Here is a 7605-nt window from a genome sequence, read left to right on the forward strand (position 1 = left end):
TCTTTTAATTTCCATTTTCTGTCCTTTGTTGCCTTTTTTATTCAGGATTACAGAGAAAATCATTGTTATGATCAAATGAAACATCATCTTTGGTGTCAGATGTGGTAGTTGTATCAGTTTGGAGCTGAGATCTGTCAGAACCAAGGTTCTAATAGTTTTGGATTTTTCATTCTAGTTTAGTTTTATTTAGTTTTGACTTATTTTTCTCTAATTCAGTTCATTTTAATTCGTTTTTAGAGCAGGTTTGCTATTTTTTATTAGTTTTCATTTTTTTCTAAATGCTTAGTTTTTTAGTTTTTGTTTAGTTTTAGTTTTGTTGTCTCTTTTCTTCTCTGTGGTCGTATTCAAATCAATCCCAGACAGGACTCTGCTGCTTTAGTCTCCATGTTTCCAGGTAGAGTGGGGACCAGAAGACGACTGGAAACCACAAGTGAACACAAGTGACGGAGCAAAAAGTGTCGTATGGAGACAGCAGCTAAAATTGCTAGAGCGAAATAAATCGATTTCCTATCAATCCGACATTGACAAAGATGAAAACGAAGGGAATTTTATCCATAATTTTTATCCGTTTTAGTTAGTTTTGTAAACACACAATACAGTTTCAGTTAGTTATTGTTTTTTTTCTTTTAATTAAAGTTTTTATTTATTTCAGGTAACGAAAATGTTTTTATAATTCTAGTTTTCGTCATTTTGTTAGTTTTCGTTAACAATAATAACTTTGGTCAGAACCTGGACTAAACCTTCAGATGTCAACAGTTGTGTTTGTGTGTGTGTTTATGTTTGTGTTAGTGTGTGTTAGTGTTTGTGTTAGTGTTTGTGTGTGTGTTTATGTTAGTGTTAGTGTGTGTGTTAGTGTGTGTTAGTGTGTGTGTTAGTGTTTGTGCTGACACGGCGGTGACAGCCCTTCTCTGCTGTGCAGACGCTCAGTGACTCATTCTTCTGCACAGACTGAGCTCAGGTTCCAACAGGACGGTTTGGTCATCTCTCTGGGTTCACGCTGACGTTACTTCATCGTAGCTGCAGGAGGTTGGACCACGCTGACAGAGTCTGTTTTCTCCTGTTCAGCCTGGGTCTGGACCTTCAGTATGGGTTTGAGCTTCAGGGTTCTGCAGTTACAATGTGCAGGAGGTTGGAGGCAGAAGGGTTAGGGGTTAGTTATCGTTTTTTCTTTTTAATTATAGTTTTTATTTATTTCAGCAAACTTAATGTTTTTTCAATTCTAATTTTTGTCATTGTATTTACAATAACCTTGGCGCACACGTACATCGTGATGACGATGCTCAAACACTATATTGTGCAGCTCTAGTGTCGATTTACACCAGTGGTGGCTGCTGGTCTCTCAGACAGGGGAAGCTCATTGTCGGCTTACATCAAAAAAATGTCAAGTTATTTAAACATAAATTTGTCCCTCCGTTCCTTTTTAAGAAAATGCTCAGTGACCTTATCGTACACAGTCGGCGTCTTTTCCAGGGACTGGATAGTTAGTTCACTCTGACCTAGCCAACAGTGTGACTGATTTAACTATCTACAAAACAATATTAAACTGAGCAAGAAACGATTAAATTATGGAACTGAAACAAGAAAACACTGAAATTATGTTAAATTGAAACAAGGAAGTACAATGAGTGTGTTGTATTTACAGTGTAAGAAGTGAACAGTTCATTTGGTTTCTGTGATTTCGCAGCAGAATGTGTGACGTATTAAACTGAACTGTGTCAGTGAAGGAGCAGATCTGAAAACAGCTGTCAATCAAATGGGATTCAGCCTTTGGACCCGTCCTCCAATCAGCACATGGAAGCTCAGCGTCCGGCCCGGCTGAGCTCCGCCCACAACTCCATTCACGCCCAGAGACGCCGAGCGTTCCAGGGGCGGGACAACATGGTGTCATTTATCCAGTGCTGGTCCAGTTTAGAGTCAGTTCAGACCAGTTCCACTCAGTCCCACTGAAGTGCATGGACCGATGAGAAAACAGACACGGGAATGGAGGAGAAGTGAACAACATCCAGTCCACTGATCTGGGATCAAACTGATTCTGAACCAACTGGTCTGAGAGATGAACGTGTTCCAACACATTTGGAGTCAATGAAATGAAAACAACTGAACAGATTTGAGCATTTAATGGGAGTCATTTTAGGAGAAGATGAGCTTCTACTGCAGTCTGACACTAAACACCTCTGGTTTACACCAAGGTCTCCGGTTCTTCTAACCCTGCCCTTCAGTGCGTGGTATTTGACGCATCATTTCAGGGTGGGCGGGGCTAATAACGGCGTGAACATGCATGTGTAAAGCTAATAATGCGAACAGGTAACAGGCCAATTAAAAGTGTCGTGTATATTTTTATGGGAGTCGTGGTATCCCGTTGCCTCAGTGGACTGGTCCGAACATGTCGGTGTGTTTCCGTTGTGAGTCTGTGAGCTGCACTTTCACTTTGTCTTCATGTACGTCCAGACCACAGACTCTGATGTGAGTCCAGAACCAGAACCAGATCAGAAGAACCTGGAACCTCAACCAAAGCCAAGCCTTTTCCTTATCAGCCTCTTTATGCTTCAGCCTTTCATTTCCTTCCAGCACCCCCCCACCCCCCCGGGTGTCCTCTGAGCTGCAGCTGGATGGGGTGGGGGTCTGGATGGGGTGGTGGGGTGGGGGGGGTGGGGGTGTGTCGGTCTGTGCGACTCATAAAGGACTGAGGAGTTTAACAGCAGGATGAAGACGGCGGTGTTCGACTGAACCAGGATGACTCACCTGGACACGTAGACCATGACAGTGGGCTGGGCCACAGTCATCCACAGAGCGCTCAACAGGGGCTTTTAATGTGGGGGGGGGGGGGGGGTCGACCACAACAAGGGCTCCCTGCCACGTGCCTCTACAGTTCATCAGAAGCAGATTCACTTACAGAGTTTTTACTGCTGTTAGGGGAGTCTGAAAATGAAGGGAACAGAATGAACCGAACGAAGAATGTTTAAGGTCAAAGGTCACAGAGAGTTCAACAGAAGGTTTAAGAGCCACAGCCCGGACCCTGGACCCACAGCCTGGACCCTGGACCCTGGACCCACAGCCTGGACCCTGGACCCACAGCCTGGACCCTGGACCCACAGCCTGGACCCTGGACCATAGACCCACAGCCTGGACCCTGGACCATAGACCCACAGCCTGGACCCTGGACCATAGACCCACAGCCCGGACCCTGGACCCACAGCCTGGACCCTGGACCATAGACCCACAGCCCGGACCCTGGACCCACAGCCTGGACCCTGGACCCACAGCCTGGACCCTGGACCCACAGCCTGGACCCTGGACCCACAGCCTGGACCCTGGACCATAGACCCACAGCCTGGACCCTGGACCATAGACCCTGGACCCTAGACCCTGAACCCTGGACCCTGGACCCACAGCCTGGACCCTGGACCCACAGCCTGGACCCTGGACCCACAGCCTGGACCCTGGACCATAGACCCACAGCCTGGACCCTGGACCATAGACCCACAGCCTGGACCCTGGACCATAGACCCTGGACCCTAGACCCTGGACCCTGGACCCTGGACCCACAGCCTGGACCCTGGACCATAGACCCACAGCCTGGACCCTGGACCCACAGCCTGGACCCTGGACCATAGACCCACAGCCTGGACCCTGGACCATAGACCCTGGACCCTAGACCCTGGACCCTGGACCCTGGACCCACAGCCTGGACCCTGGACCCACAGCCTGGACCCTGGACCATAGACCCACAGCCTGGACCCTGGACCATAGACCCTGGACCCTAACCCTAACCCTGGACCATAGACCCACAGCCTGGACCCTGGACCCACAGCCTGGACCCTGGACCATAGACCCACAACCTGGACCCTGGACCCTAGACCCTGGACCCTGGACCCTGGACCCTGGACCCACAGCCTGGACCCTGGACCATAGACCCTGGACCATAGACCCTGGACCCTGGACCATAGACCCTAGACCCTGGACCCTGGACCCACAGCCTGGACCCTGGAGCCGGGGTCAGACCTGTGTTCCCTGGTACCTGTGATCCCAGTACCGAACCACAACCCCTAACCCTGCATAGGTACCAGGGACCATAGGTACCAGGGACCATAGGTACCAGGGAACATAGGTACCAGGGAACATAGGTACCAGGGAACACAGGTACCAGGGAACACAAGTACCAGGGAACACAGGTACCAGGGAACACAGGTACCAGGGAACATAGGTACCAGGGAACATAGTTACTGGGGAATATAGGTATCAGGGAACATAGGTAAAGGGGAGTATAGGTACCAGGGAACATAGGTACAGGGTAACATAGGTACCAGGGAACATAGGTACCATGGATCATAGGTACCAGGGAACATAGGTACCAGGGAGCATAGGTACCAGGGAACATAGGTACTGGGGAACATACAGTACGTACCAGGGAACAGAGGTACCAGGGAACATAGGTACCAGGGAACATAGGTACCACGGAACACAGGTACTGGGGAACATACAGTACGTACCAGGGAACATAGGTACCAGGGAACATAGGTACCAGGGAACACAGGTACCAGGGAACATAGGTACCAGGGAACACAGGTACTGGGGAACATACAGTACGTACCAGGGAACATAGGTACCAGGGAACATAGGTACTAGGGAACATAGGTACTAGGGAACATAGGTACTGGGGAACATACAGTATGTACCAGGGAACATAAGTACCAGGGAACATAGGTACCAGGGAACATAGGTACTAGGGAACACAAGTACCAGGGAACACAGGTACCAGGGAACATAGGTACCAGGGAACATAGGTACCAGGGAACATAGGTACCAGGGAACATAGGTACTGGGGAACATACAGTAGGTACCAGTACCAGGGAACATACAGTCGGTACCAGGGAACATCCTGGGCTGTTGTTGTGAATTCTACTTTATGCAGTTTGTCATATTTGTTGTATCTTTTTATGTCATTTTTGTCTTTTGTCTAATTTTTGTCTTATTCCATCTTTCATCTTTTGCATTGTTTTTTTTTGTATTTTTGACTTCGTATTTCAGGTTTCTGTTATTTCTTCTACTCTGACAGTTTGACACCCCAGTAGAAACAGCAGCTCCTTTTTCATCCAGACTCTAAATCATGTGGTTATAAAACTTTAGTCATGACATCTAAAACAGATGAGTTCATGCATGTTCGACGTGTCCCTCTTCTCCTCCATTCGGTGGTGGACACTGTGACGTCTCCAGCAGGAAAACCCATGGAACCGAGGCCGACCCTCTGCTGTTTCTGACACTCAACCATAAAACCACGTTGAGTTTCACAGCTGAGAAAATGAGAGTGAAGTGTGAGAAACGCCGCTGCTCAGAGTCCGGCGTGTTGGTGTGAAGTGGTCGACCTGCTGTCGAACCCTTTCCTGGAAGTCAGAGCTGCTGAACTTCTGCTTTATAGTAAACGCTGCTGCTGTTTGCTCTGGGGAACGCTGTCGTGGAAGCACGCCGCTGTCTAAAAATAACCTGTTTGGACACCGGGGCGTGAACGTACGTCCTCAGTCCGACTGTTGACCGAACACACACAGCGAGCTTCAACCTCTGCGAAGTTCAGCAGGATTATTTTAATGTGTGGGGTTCATGTCGTCGGTCTGAGGCCTGTCATGGTCGTGGGGGGGGGGGGGGGGGGGCGTCAGAGTTTAACCTCTGGAATCAAACAACAGACGTCCTAAACACCGACAGTGCATCATCTGCACTGTATCGAAATAATAATAACTTTATTTATATTACACCTTTAAAAACTGAGTTTACAAAGTGCTTTGACAGAAAGCAAAAGTGCACAACAGCAGAATTAAAACTTAGCAAACAACACAATAAACGAGATGAGCACAGCAAAGATGAAAACAGGACTAACTTTGAATGTATCATAGTGGAGAGAGCAGAAATAACAGAACATGATGCTGTCAAATGTAAAATGAAGGAGTGGAATAAAACAACATCATGTATGTCAATATAAATGAGTAATCAAAACACGGTAAAATTAAATTTTCAACATTAAAAACGTGAAAAACATTCAAAAGAGACAACATCACATGAAGGCAAGTCTATAAAAATGTGTTTTAAGAAGTGACTTAAAAGATACCACTGATAACAGACATACCAAATATTCAATAACTGTCATATTTTTAACCCTTTAAATGCCATGTTTGTAATTTAAACAAACCATATTTTTTGATGCAATAAACCTTTTTTTCCCTTTCAATTTTCGACATAAAAATTAGGGTTTTTTTTTTTTTTTTCTCATACAGTATGTCAGTGATTCACACCAACATTGGTTCATATTATTATTATTTTTGGTTCTAGGTCAAAGGTTAAATGCATCAGTGTGTATTTTGTACTCACTTGATCAAAGGGTGTTAGTGTAGGAGTTTAACACTGCTTATTACGCTGAGGTTATGTTTTCATCGGGGTTTGTCTGTTTGTCTGTCCGTTAGAAGGATAACTCAAAAAGTTATGGACGGATTTGAATGAAATTTTCAGGAAATCTTGAAACTGGCACAAGGAAGAAATGATGAAAATTTGGCGGTGATGGGGGTGGGGGGACTGATCTGCCTTGGCGGAGGTCTGCGCTCTGAGTGCTTTTCTAGTTTTTATGTCATCAACTTGAGCCATAAACAAAAATACCAAATACTCAATAACTCTCATATTTTTAACCCTTTAAACGCCGTGTTTGTAATTTAAACAAACCATATTTTTTCCCCTTTCAATATTTGACATAAAAATTAGATGTATTTATTTTTCCTCCTGTCATATGTCAGTGATTAGCACCAACATGGGTTCATATACTGTACATTATTATTCTTTTTGGTCCTAGGTCAAAGGTTAAATGTGTCAGTGTGTATTTTGTATTCACTTGGTAAAAGGGTGTTAGTGTAAGAATTCACAGTGGGATGGTTTTCGTGGATGGATCAGAATGTTAAAAAATCATCCAAAAATGAACAACTTTTGAATTCAGACTTAAAACAAATTGTGTAAAATGTTATGACCTTTTAGAACATGAAGTGGAACCCTAACCCTGCTCACATGTTTTCTTACTGTTGAGTCAGAAGGTGAAGGTGGAACAAAACAATGACATGACTCAGTGATCTGATGCATAAACTCTCACCTGGACACCACAGGGTTAACTCCACCTGCTCCTGCTCATTGATCTTCTGTATTTCTCCTGATAAAGCAGATCCAGGGTCAGTTTGTCTCAGGCAGGTTCAGTTTAATGTTCAGTTCTCATCAGGATGTGACTCATCTTTGTCCTATTTGCTCGTCTGACTCGGAGCTTTGGGAGTTGAACCAACACACACACACACACACACACACCTCCTACTGTTCTCCAAACCACACCTGGACTCCTCCACCTTCACACCTCCTCCCACTGGTCCTCTTCATCTCCTCCTCCTCCTCCTCTTCTTTCTACAGACCATTATAATCAGGTCTTATTTTTTCAGTTCCTTCAAATCTAGTGTTAAATGTGTTTCCACTGGTTTTTTATGGTTTAATTTGGCTCAAGGACAACGTCAGCTTCTACTGTGGAACATTTTCACAGCAGCTGAGATTATTGTTGGAAACACTGTCGAAAATACATCTAATAAACCAGTG

The 7605-nt window shown here is 45.5% G+C and overlaps 1 long non-coding RNA gene across 1 annotated transcript; it reads left to right on the forward strand.

Annotated features, from left to right (window-relative positions):
• Positions 1–6262: 6262 nt before the first annotated feature.
• Positions 6263–6984, forward strand: LOC115417687 (uncharacterized). The gene is made up of 2 exons (XR_003935186.1): positions 6263–6318; positions 6830–6984. It is a non-coding gene; the product is annotated as an uncharacterized LOC115417687 (long non-coding RNA).
• The last annotated feature ends 621 nt before the right edge of the window (positions 6985–7605 follow it).

This window comes from Sphaeramia orbicularis, chromosome 4 (genome assembly GCF_902148855.1).
Source record: "Sphaeramia orbicularis chromosome 4, fSphaOr1.1, whole genome shotgun sequence".
NCBI lineage: Eukaryota > Metazoa > Chordata > Actinopteri > Kurtiformes > Apogonidae > Sphaeramia > Sphaeramia orbicularis.